This window comes from Megalopta genalis, chromosome 1 (genome assembly GCF_051020955.1).
Source record: "Megalopta genalis isolate 19385.01 chromosome 1, iyMegGena1_principal, whole genome shotgun sequence".
NCBI classification, from domain to species: Eukaryota; Metazoa; Arthropoda; class Insecta; order Hymenoptera; family Halictidae; genus Megalopta; species Megalopta genalis.
Genome location: NC_135013.1, coordinates 21,262,216 through 21,275,121, shown reverse-complemented (window position 1 = coordinate 21,275,121; position 12,906 = coordinate 21,262,216). Strand labels below are relative to the sequence as shown.

The 12,906-nt window shown below is 38.7% G+C and overlaps 1 protein-coding gene across 3 annotated transcripts in view; it reads left to right on the top strand.

Moving 5' to 3' along the window:
• The window catches only part of Ddr (discoidin domain-containing receptor 2), a 529,507-nt gene that overhangs the window by 109,406 nt on the left and 407,195 nt on the right, over positions 1-12,906 (top strand). For 2 of the 3 annotated variants that reach the window (XM_076523242.1, XM_033472527.2), the window contains exon 3: positions 3,493-3,545. The exons of the other annotated variant lie outside the window; for it this stretch is intronic. The gene's annotated coding sequence lies outside the window, so the exon portion shown is untranslated. The remainder of the gene's footprint in view (positions 1-3,492; positions 3,546-12,906) is intronic. 3 annotated transcript variants of the gene reach the window in all.

The following is a 12,906-nucleotide window of genomic DNA, read 5'->3' as shown; positions in this document are numbered from 1 at the left end:
CCCGATATATATATATATATATATATATATATATATATATATGCCTATTATTATATTTTAATTATATATATTATATATATATATATATATATATATATATATATATATATATATATATATAATTATAATACTAATACTATTATATATATTATTATATAAGTCATTATGCTTGCTCGAAAATTATTCCAAATTCGCATTGCGAACGAATATCCGCTTGGGACAAGCTAATATTTGAGCCGTTTATTTTGAAAGTGGTATAAGTCACTTTGTTTTTAAGTTGATATATTTAAGGGTTTGCGTTTTAACACGTTTCAAAATATGGATGCCAACTTTCGAGAAGATTTGCCTGTATTTGTCATCTCAGGATACTGATATTTTTCTCAGTATAAATAATTTCGTATAAACATTAAAAAATCACCACTTTTCATTACAGTAATGTGAATATACAGACACTCTGTACAGTACATATCAGACTCTGGCGTCCAGAGAAATAGCTTCGCGCAGAATTCAGCCGTACCTAAAAGGTTAACAGGCTTCCGATAATGAACGCGTTAAATCGCAAGATGTAGCAAGACGGAAATTTTAGTTACGCTGAAGACGGTATAGAGGATTCCGTGAGCTGTGTGGAAACTGTCCTCGATTTTTGAAACGATGACTTGAAATTTTTTGATCAGCCGACAGTTTCATTGACAAAACCCGACTCGAATGGTATTGTATTTATCTAAGACGGGTATCGCTCTCGAGGAACACGCGGCCCAGAAACTCCGGCATACCTGACTCGGTTGAAATCATTTTGTTATCGGTTATTTCTAAGTTGCGGAATAGCGTAACACGTCGTTATCGGAGAAATTTTCTGTTAAATTGAATAACTTCGGCGAACTGTCGGTAGGCAGACGAAGAGGCGTTCAGCTTCGTGAAGTTCCAAGATGAATCTACTGGGAACAGTTCGCCGGTACTTTCGTCAAATTTCTAGGCGGGCGCGATACGATCTCGCTCCATTTTCGTATTAAATCAGACATACCTTGTCCGGACATACCGCTCCTCGTCCCGCCGTGCTCTCTCTTTTTCATCTTCTCGCCTACACCTCCCGACTGTCTCGGAATTCCTAAACGAAATATTATACCGGCCGAGAAAACAGCCATAAGACAGCCGGATATGCGCGCGGGCCTGTGTTTTATTGCCGGCAAGCTTGAATAAATATGCGGACGCCTCTGCCACGACCTCCTATCCGGCTGCAAAAATGATAAAGAAGGATATCGGCTGCTCGGCCACACTGAAATCCACGAATACCTATGGAAACGTCCTGTCGTGAACGCAGTTCTCTTCCGCTTGGGTTCAATGCGGACCCCATTCCCTCTGTCACAACCATTTTCGGAGGTCTTATCGCATCATTTCGGTCCTGAGCTATATCCGTTCCACGTCGCCGCTGATAACACGACAAATCCCGTCGTGCTCGGTTCCTTCGTTCTTGCTACTGTAGCTACCCGTGCTTATGCAGACAAAAAAGTATTCGATCGAGTAATTTCAGCGTCTATCATGATTAGTCGCACGTTTGGTATAGAAAGTATTTTTATTAACGATGAAAGCCAAATCTAAAGAAAATGTTAATATAAAAATGAATATGTTTATATTTTGTGCAAATTATTTTTTCAACACCCAATTTTATGAAAATGAAGATTAGGAAAAACAAGTCCTTATATACGGGAAAAATAAATTGAATTCTGTCGTGCTCGGTTCCTTCGTTCTTGCTACTGTAGCGACCTGTGCCTACGCAGACAAAAAAGTATTCGATCGAGTAATTTCAGCGTCTATCATGATTAGTCACACGTTTGGTATAGAAAGTATTTTTATTAACGATGAAAAACAAATTTAAAGAAAATGTTAATATAAAAATGAATATGTTGATATTCTGTGCAAATTATCTTTCCAACACCCAATTTTATGAAAATAAAGATAAGGAAAAACAAGTCCTTACGGGAAAAATAAATTGAAGATATTATCCATGTTGTATTTCAAATGTTTGCATGCATTATACATGTACAACGATCCGCAATCTAATTAAGAAGTACTGCATGATCAAACGTGGAACACATCTGAAAATTGAATGTTGCTATGTCCATCGTGAACCTATTGTTTTCAAAATTGATTTGCGGTTCATAGTTTCGATGCAGGTGCACGAAGCAACAATACGTTTGTCTTTCTTCGCATTAGCCCATGTTTAGCACAAGACAGTAAAGAAAAGGCGAAGCTTTAAAAGGAAAAATGGTAAAACGATTTCAAACAATACTTTAACCCTTAGCACTCCGAAACATTCTGGACGTTGGCTACCAGCTACTCAGCGCCACTATTCGGCTGAAACGGGCATTTACAGACCCTCGTATTATTTAGTATGGTTTTGGAACTAACTAACATATTATAATGATATTGGACTTATATGAATTGGCTGAAATCGAGAAATTTGCAAAAAGATCAATATTTTATTTTTTATAATTTTGTTATTGTTTGTTTTATAGTTTTGTTTTGTTGTTGTAATCGCTATCTATGCGAACTCTTTCTCTCGTCGCCTTGTTGCTTGGACGATATCGCTATCGCTGCTATCAAAACGATAGACTAACTGTAGAAGAAAACCTTCTACAGTTAGTCTTTCTATCATATCTGTATAAACGTCTATCCGGAGCTCATCTTCGCTACTACTTGTGTCATGAGACTCATTCGTGTTCGAACGTTTTGCCATTGTTCTAATAAAAAATATGAATAAATACATAGGTTGAAAATTTCTAATTGTTATCACTAACTCACAAGATGATATTTACCAAAAAAACTTTTACCAAACAATTTATTTACCAAGAGAAGAATCACTTTTCCGATTTTCTCACTCGTTAGATCTATCTATACCGCTCGACGCTTCGAACCAGACTGAGTTCAGCTTTGAAAATCTTTTCCTCCAGATTTTATGATTATAAATCTCACTATACAGTGCGTGCTATGTTCGCATACCGATCTTTCTTCTACAAACTTGCCTTATCGCTCTTTTCAAGTGGCGCCTTTGAAGTGCTCGGACCGTCGTGAGCACGCCTCTCACGTTCTCGTCGAAACCCGCTGACATTTCTTGAATATATCTTAGTAATTTTACTATATTTTGATTTGATTTCTTGTGCCATTTCAAGAGAAAACTTCGGGGAAACATGCATGTCCCAAAAAGTTGCGCTGAAATAACTCAATTCCCCGTAATCACTAATAAACTTTAATGTCCGTGAGAGGGGACATCCGAGTGATATGCTAGAATTACGATGTCCCACGAGAGGGGAAAGCGGCGTGCAAAGGGTTAAAGAAGATGTTTACCCAACTCCTTAATCTCCACATCATCATCTACCATTCGCCGCGAAAACAACCTAATTTGCCCAGTATCGTGTACAATTTCCTTCCACGATCGGTTTCCGTCCGATCCCACGAGCCGCAGCAAGTAAAATCGCCACGTGTATCTGTTTCCAGGGTACTCGGCCATCGTAACATGCAGTGAAGCGTACCACTCGTAAGCAGCACCGGTATGTATCCTCTTCTTTCACGATTGAATTTCCCATGTGCCCTTTCGCGAGCACACGAGTCACGCTTTGGCGAGCGTCCACGCGTGGAAATCGAGTTCCCTAGTGGTATCGTTCGATCGGCTTAGGAGCCGCTAAGCCCGGACGAGGGGATCTCGAAGTTATACAAAAATCCGTGGGAAACTCTCGCGACGGACGATTCGCGGGAAATACGGCGCACACGATCCGCGCGGCGTGGACTCCGCGCGGCGGCCGCGCGCGTTCGCCCGTCCCTCATGAATTTCATAAACTTTCATCCGTCCTGTACAATTGAAGTTTCACGAGGCCCGTGAAAATTGGCGTGATTCGCCGATCTCCCGGATCCCCGTTCAAATCGAAATCTAAGCCGCGGCGTTGATATACGGTGGCTCGTACGATAAATTCCGCTCGGTTTTCCTGCCGGAAAATGGGGTTACGAGATGCGGCCGCTGCGACCGACCGATCCAATCAACTTAGCCAAGAGACTTATGACAGGAATTCCCTGGAACGAGGTGAAAGTGCAACTACCTTTGGGCAACGAGGAGAAACCGGCGCGGCGGACGATCGTTCGGACGATTCCTTGCGAGCGCACACCTTTGTTCCACCCCGACTTTAAACTATATTCTTAATCGAATTCCGAAGGTTTTATCTCCGTCGGGAGTGCATTATCGAGCGGAGCAATAATACTAAATTTTATTCGACCGTACGACCCCGTGCCGACTCCTCGGTTTCAGGTCTTATCAATCTAATTTTAACATGCCTCGGCCATAAACGCAGATCGTTGCACCGGGCGCAAAGACGGTAACGTGATCCGTGCCAGAAATTGGTCTTCGTAACAGGCTCGGCGAAAACGGCCTTTCAAAAATTCGTCATAATTGGACTGCGAATGCTAGATGCGTTCATGACAAAAATGAGTGAATCGAATGGTAAACGTTAGAAGCATTTAAAGAGTTTAACAATGACATTGTGTTACGTTCAAATCATACAAATTATTAGAAAAGGAAATAGTTGTTGATATAGCTGTTTAGGACTGTGTGAATCTAGAGCAGGGGTGTCAAACTCGCGGCCCGAGATGAACATTTTTGATGTGAAGTATCAAGACGTAAACAATAATTTAACTTTATATATGTTTATTACAATGTACTAGTCAAAATAAAAATATTTGTTTCTATGAACATTGATTTTTTCTTTTTTTGCGGCCCACCTAAAGTTATGCATTGTTTATTTGGCCCAAGTTAGCTTTTGAGTTTGACACCCCTGATCTAGAGGAAGGGAAAGGATGGTGAAGAACAGGTAGATGAAATAACTGTAGGTGATTCGAGGATAGAACATGAATCTTTTACAATGGTATAATACACTAGTACTTACACATATCTTGTAGCTCCGCGGTTTTTCTTACCTGACTCACACCCAAACAGATCATTTTGTATTGTTCCGAAAATTTGCGTTGTATGCTGCATCACACACTTGACCGGCTCCATCGACGTAGCAATAAATTAGAGAGGCCTAGAACTAGCACAGGGAAATTCACAGCAACCCGAAATTTGGTAAAAAGAAAATAAGAATACTATTAGGCATTGTCAATTTATACATTTTCTTACATTCAAAAAATCTGCATGTGCCATAAACGCATAAAGATTCGCAGTCTAGTTATAGGGGATTGTCGATACAGGGTGCCTACAAGAGACAAAGCGGTGGGTGACCTAGTTAGGACGATACAAGAGACATTGACCTTGATGCCATTAAAGCCGAGATTAATGTCCCATGTAATATTGTCGCTCCATTGCAGGTTAATATGCCCGCTGTAAAGTAAAACCTATAAATCATCTTACATCATCTATGGATAATTTGCTGTTTTACATAGAATTTGTTATGTACATTGCAAAATTGATGAAGAAACTGTTAGGTGCGAACCATTTAATAGACACATTCCACGTTGACATCTTGATTGAACGCGATAATATTAGCGATAATATAGAATAATTTGAACTGGTTGCTGCAACATAAGAATTTAAAATTAAGTCTCATTTTTCGTCCAGTTTTCATCATTTACTTCGCACAGTTGGAGAAACAGTGTAAAATTAGAGAAATGAAGAACACGTAAAATAATATTATCATAGATTAAACGTAATCCAAGTGTCGGCATGAAACTCGTCAGAATATTTTTAAAAAATTATATATTTTCAAGAGCACAAATATGACTTTTTCCTTTCACAGTCATAAAAATTGTAAAAGTAATTCCATGAGAAATTATTTGATGAACTTCTCTATTCAACCGTATATTACACAATTAGACTGCGAATCTTTATACAAAATGAAAATTCAGATAGGCATTGCACTTCTTCTCCTATAAGTTTACCAATTTGCAAGAAATATACTACTATATTCAAAGTCTTCTTTAACTATCGCACATTTGACATATCCATCTTAATCATAAACGCGTAAAGATCCGCGGTCCAACTATTGAGTTGGCAACTAAGTAATTGCCGATTTGTTCAATGAAATAAAAAATTTTTTTTACTTGGAACGAAGTTTAATCTGTAATGTATTTTCCATTTAGTTCGATGACCTTTTGCCATCTCTCCGACAACTTGAAAATTCCACGCTCGTAGAAAGTCTGATCCTTTTCGGCCAAAAACTGAGTTCAGTGAGATTTTACAGCGTCATCGTCATTCAAAGTTTTACCACGAAGGGAGTTGTCCAGGGATCGAAATAAGCGGTAATCCGATGGCGCGAGATCAGGGCTATATGGTGGGTGTAACATCGATTCCCAACCGATATCCATCAATTTTTGCCGAGTGGACAAAGACGTGTGGGGCCTAGCATTGTCCTGCTGGAAAATGACACCTTTTCGATCGACCAATTCTGGACGCTTTTCCTTGACCGCTGCATTCAATTTGTCCAGTTGCTAACATTCACGGATAATAAAAAATAACATAATAATAATAATAATAATTTTATAATATAACATTCACGGATATCATAAAAATGGGAGTGAGAGACATCTATAACCGAAATCGGCAATTACTTAGTTGCCAACCCAATAAAATGGCACTTCAGGAATACTGATCTCAGTGTTCATTGTGGTGCTACCTGATAAAAGATGATGCAACCTAAAAGAAATTTTTGAGCATGCATCAACATATGGTCTTAACACGGTCTAAAAGTGTAAGTTGTGATTTAAAATCTTAAAAGATTGCCTTTTATTCATGTATTTTCGAATTAGATGAAATCCAAATTTGTATTTTTGTAAAGTAGACATTTCCTGTCTAATTGTTAGTACACGTCCAAGTCAGATTGTTTAACAGTCAGATGGCGGTGGTTACAGTTTTCATCTAATAATAATAATTTGATAATATAACATTTACGGGTATCATAAAAATGGGAGTGAGAGACATCTATAACTGAAATCGGCAATTACTTAGTTGCCAACCCAATATAATAGAAATTGTACGAAGTTCGAACAACTCGTCACCGCCGTAAAACAATATGCATTAGCCGCGTGTGAGACTGGGTAGTAATAACGTCAGAAGTTAAAGCCATTCATTTTTGCAAACGTTCATGTAGCACGCTGTGTAGAATCAGCCCCAACACGGATGACCATTAGTTTCCCGACACCGTGTACCGTCCTATCGGGCATCTCATCCTCTTTATCTGTACGGTGCCCTCTATCTCCGCCACGTTCCGTGTAAAATGCATCCCCCTTTATAACAATAATGACCCTCCGCCCTCAGTTCCCTCGCTGAATCATTCATGTCGTCGAGGGGGTCAAGTCTGCGGAGTGTTCGTCAGCTACCCTGCGATTACCGTGCATTAGTCAAGGCAACTTCGCGTCCCTGAAGAGGAGAGAAGTGGCCTTCCGCAGAACGGGGAAGCCTCGGCGGCACCGTCCCGCTGCTTCCATGTATTTCATTGTCGTTCTTCCACCGTCTTTCTCGCGGTAATAGAAACCCGGTTACACGGCCGATTCCTCTCCCGTCGAGGAACTTGACATTGCGATGCCTCTTCCGGGGCGCTTCGGTTCCCGATTCAGTGTACGCGGACCGTGGACCTTCTTTCGATTTTCATTCAGACGCTTTTGCCAGCTCGTCGGGTACATTACAAAATCATTAGATACGCTGAATTATGTCTGCTAGTTTAAAGCTGTCGTATAAATAATTTCTATACAATTTTTGTATAAAGCTTTGATACCTTAGTTACTACAAAATAAAGAATTGCTGATATTTCTGGTGCTGCATTTTTTGTTTTGTTTTAACGATGCTTCTGAAATTAAAGTCCAACAGTTCGGAATGTCATAAAAAATTCTTCAGAAGCGACGACAATTTCATCCAAAATCGAACATTTTAAGCGAATTAGATTCCGAGTGAAAATTGAATTGATATAATCAATAATATAATTAATTTTCTCGAAAGTATTATTTAAAAGAAAATTGTAATAATATATAACATATAACCTTAACATTTTAAGCGAATTAGATTCCGAGTGAAAATTGAATTGATATGATCAATAATATAATTAATTTTCTCGAAAGTATTATTTAAAAGAAAATTGTCCAGCTTCTTTTTCGCACGGTTTAGTAGCTTAGAAAAGTGTTATCAACATCGATCAAAGTTGAAAATGGGAATCCAACAGTTCTGTCACTCTAAATTGAATTCAACATGTTATAAGCAATTAACACTTTATCGGATGCCGATTAATTTAACTTTCAATTGTGCTATGCTGTGTTAAAAGAAATGATCTTTTTCTACACGATAATTCCAAATGAGAAGTTATGAGATAATTTACTGGTGATGATTTATTGTTCCATAAATTAGCATAGATTATTTTTGTTCTCAATAAATTCGTAAAGAACGAAACGTTGATTTCGTTAATTTTTGCTATTTTTCGATAAATTTTTGTATTTCTCGTAATTTTTGAAGTTATAAAAATTATCGATTGAAATCGTTCCTCTCAAAAATTACAAAATCATCCCCGCTAGATAATGTATCGAGAACCGTCGCGCTTCATTCTAGCATTTGTTTGAAACCAATGTCGAACAATTGAATATCTGATTAACGCGACTCAAATGGATGAAATCATCAATGAAATAATCGATGAAGTTACGTTTCAGAACTTGCCCCAGCGCAACCAAAATCTAAAGCAGGAAGAAGCTACTATAATTAATCAAGCAGACGCCTCGAGAGAACAGAGTTGTCGGCGTAATTATTCGTAGATTCGTTCGCAGGGGAGAAAACAAGGAATCAAGAGCGAGGGGGAGGGGGGGTTGTTAATGGTATTAGAGCGAATTGACGCGTTTCCATTAGCCCCGAAGATCGTGCATTAGCCCCGAAGATCGTGCATTAGCCTCGAAGATCGTGCATTAGCCTCGAAGATCGTGCATTAGTCGGTCGATTCGACGTAGCATCGTTGAAAAGGATTTTTTCCGTGAATCGGCCCTCATCGACGCGGAACTTCCGTAATTCGCTTACGCATTTGCAACGGACTTATCCTTGATCTCGCTCCCGCGAACTTTTCCCTGTATCCGAGCCGTGGACTTGATCTCGAGAAGAGTGCAGAAGGCGAGCGAGCGAAGAACGAGTCGAGAACGGGGAGGATAGAAGAAAGTGAAGCATTTAATCGGCTTGTATTCTCTCCCCCTCCTCCCTTTTTTCTCTCTTTTTCTCGCCCTCTCTCTCCCTCCTCGTCTCGCGTGGGGTACGATACGGCTCGTTGTATTCTCGTTTCGCAATTCGTAGTTCAGTTCCGGCAAATAGTTCACGGTATGATTATTTTAGCTTCGCTCGAAAATGTTTCTCTTAGAGGCAGTGCGATTTTCCGCCGGCAGAATGAACTCCGTCCAAGTTCCTTAGAAATAATATTCAGAACAGAAACGAAACGTGCGTTTCTTAGCGGGACTGCGATTCACGTCCAATCTGCAACATGTTGCTGCTGGAAGTTATAACAGTGAACAGGGAGAAATTCAATTTCCAGCGCGAAATAATTGAAACACTTTGCGTAATGAGAAAATCCGTCGTTGGTACACATCTTTGGTGCTTGATGTAAAATTCTACGAATGTAATGATCGTAATTACTGGATATTTAACGTGTTCGTCGTTTAAATACGGAGGTTTCTGCTGAATATGAAGACAACGAGCTTATTAGGAGCATGAATAGGCAATTTCCTTTTTAGGATTACGCATAATGTGAGAACATCAATCTTGTTACGTGCGAAATGGTTTTATGAAAATTCTTCGACAACCTTTTTGCACTGTAATGACATACTATGTACGTCGCTTTTAGTCGGGAATAAGGAAACAAATAAATAATGGAGCTAGTAAGACACAGAAAATTGTCTGGGTTATGTTTTGTATCGTATCGAAGATTATAGTACTTCACAAGATTATTAATTCTCAAGTGTACGTAATTTAAATACAATAAATATAAATAAATTGAATATATAATATAATATTCATTATTTACCTGATCAGCGATAGTATCGGACTTATGAACAAAAATACAATAAATTCTACCTAATTGCTGCTCAGCTTGTAAACAACCTTTTGCACTATAATGACATACTACATACGTCGCTTTTAGTCGGGAATCAAGGAAACAAATAAATAATGAAGCTAGTAAGACACAGAAAAATTGTCTGGGTTATATGTTTTGTATAGTATCGAAGTTTATAGTACTTCGCAAGATTATTAATCCTCAAGTGTACGTAATTTAAATACAATAAATATAAATAAATTAAATATATAATATAATATTCATTATTTACCTGATCAGCGATAGTATCGGACTTATGAACAAAAATACAATAAATTCTACCTAATTGCTCTTTAGCTTGTAAACAAAAATAGACAATTTGGGAAAAGGAAATACGATTATTCGAGCTTTGCGGCTCGTTTCTAAAATCGCCGATTGTCAACAGCTACAAAAACTAGACGCGATGCTCGAACAATCGTATCTTTCATTCCCAAATTGTCAATTTTTGTTTACAAACTGTAGAACAATGGACGAGAATTTACTGTATTACGCGTGGAGTAGAAATTTACCACACGCAAATGTCCTTGAAAACTAACAAAAATCTTGTAGACAACTGTTCGAAAATTTCGTGACACGCGTCTATCGACATTCCAGCAGAAGAGGTTGATTTCCGACAAATGCGGTACACTTGATCACCTCGGAATTTCATTTTATTCTCGTGTCATTGATCCCAGTTACATTCTTTATGCACGAAGAAGCTGCAAACGCCGGGCCGACGCGTCGCTCAAAGTGATAAAATTGCAGCGAAGAGTAACCGGCGGAGCTTTATCGTGCGAGATATTTCCCGGCAATTCTAGCTGCCGATTTCTGGCCTCGAGAATGGCCTCGCGTAGTCGCGCAGTGGCTTTTCAGGCGGTGGGTTCTTTGTATCGTGGCGGCGTGCTGCGAAGTTCCCAGGATTTCTTGCGGGCGCAGTGATACGCAATCTTGACCGTATAAATCGTTCGTATCCCTTTGGCTCTGTTCGGCCCCGGGGCGTGGCTATGGGAGCCGAGGAAACGCGGTCGAACGATGGTACCGCATGGAAACGTTCTTTTAGAGGGGCCACAATTGGAACAAGCTGCAGAGCCATCGACAGGATCGCCGCGATATGTGGCAGACGGTTGCGCCTCGTTTCCTACAAACGATCCGCGGAGAGACGCGTTGTTTCGCGATGAAAATCTCGATGGTATCGTTCGCCCGATGACTGGGTATCAGAAATAATAAGGCCACGTCGGAGTTGCGGGATTTCCTCCGGGGAATCGGCCCCGTTCTTTCGCGGACCGATAACGACCCTCCTTTGTGACCAGAAATACGAACAACGCGGGAGTACTTGGCCGAGTTTTCCGATCGGCTCCTGTTAACCTTATCCGGCCTTGTTCTGCCGCGCCCCGGTGACCACTGACATTTTCTAGTAGGATACAGCGCGTCCGAAAAGGGACGTCTTGACACGTCGACTGCCGAGGAACAACACCATAGATCCCGCGAACTGAAACAAAAAACAGAAGTTGGAAAGGTAAATGTTATCACGATCGCTTTCTCGTTGACGCTTCTGCATCTTGCAGATCCTACAAAAATTTGTAACTACAGTAATTTCTACCAGAAATGTTCGGAGATCGGAATTGAAAAACCGACGGATCTGAGAATACTAAGTCGCGATTCTTCGAACCTTGCGGCTCGTTTTTATAGAAACTCGGGACACGGTCGGCAAAAAAATGGCAGCGACCAGCATGCCGGTGTACAATTATTTCTAATTAATTTAATTCCTTATTATATTTGCTAATCTAATTTAATTCCTTATTATATTTTCTAATCTAATTTCTCATCACGTCGAAATTTTTGAGACCTTGCACATCTTTACCTAAGAGCGATTTTGTGCAGAGTCGCTAATAACCTTTTGTATTTAGGTGATATAATATATTTAGGCAAACAGAAATGACGGTCCAATATAGATTCTATCATTCCAGAAATACAGCAGCTCACGAGTCTTGCCTGACAGAAACGTCAGATGTGTACAAGTGTTAATAACCTTTTATATTGTGGTAATGTAATATATTTAGGCAAACAGAAATCACAGTCCAATATAGATTCTATCATTCCAGAAATACAGCAGCTCACGAGTCTTGCCTGACAGAAACGTCAGATGTGTACAAGTGTTAATTACATACAATTTAATTTTGGAGATAGAATGTTATGGAGTAATCCGAGGTGACAATATATTTGGCTAAAGCGTTGAACTAGAAATGTCAACGGTTTTGTAAAAAAGACAGTGACAGACAAAAGTATTTGTACAACTTTTAAAACTGGACTAAATCACTTGAATTTTTGGAGATGTTAGAGAGATTAGCTTTATTATCTAATTACTAAAATTCTTTCTCTTTACGTCTGCTAACACTTGGAATGATAAAAGAAAAGATAATAATCAGTGTACAGTAAACTAGTGCTATTAACATTTCCAAAAGAAAATTCAAGTCATTTAGTGCAGTTTTTATAAAGTCATTTTGTTTTAAAAAATAATATATAATATATATAATATAATAATATAATGTATATATATAATATATTATATATATAATAATAATATAATATATATATATAATATATTATATATATAATAATAATATAATAATAATATAATATATATATAATATATTATATATATAATAATAATATAATATATATATAATATATTATATATATAATAATAATTATTGATACTTTTGTCTGGCACTGTAATTAGGCTGTGAACTCGCTGGAAAATACAGTTCACTTGCGGAGTGCCTGTCTAAGCGAGAATTTGAGAAGTTCTACGGTTGGCCGTGTAAATGGCGGGGTATGA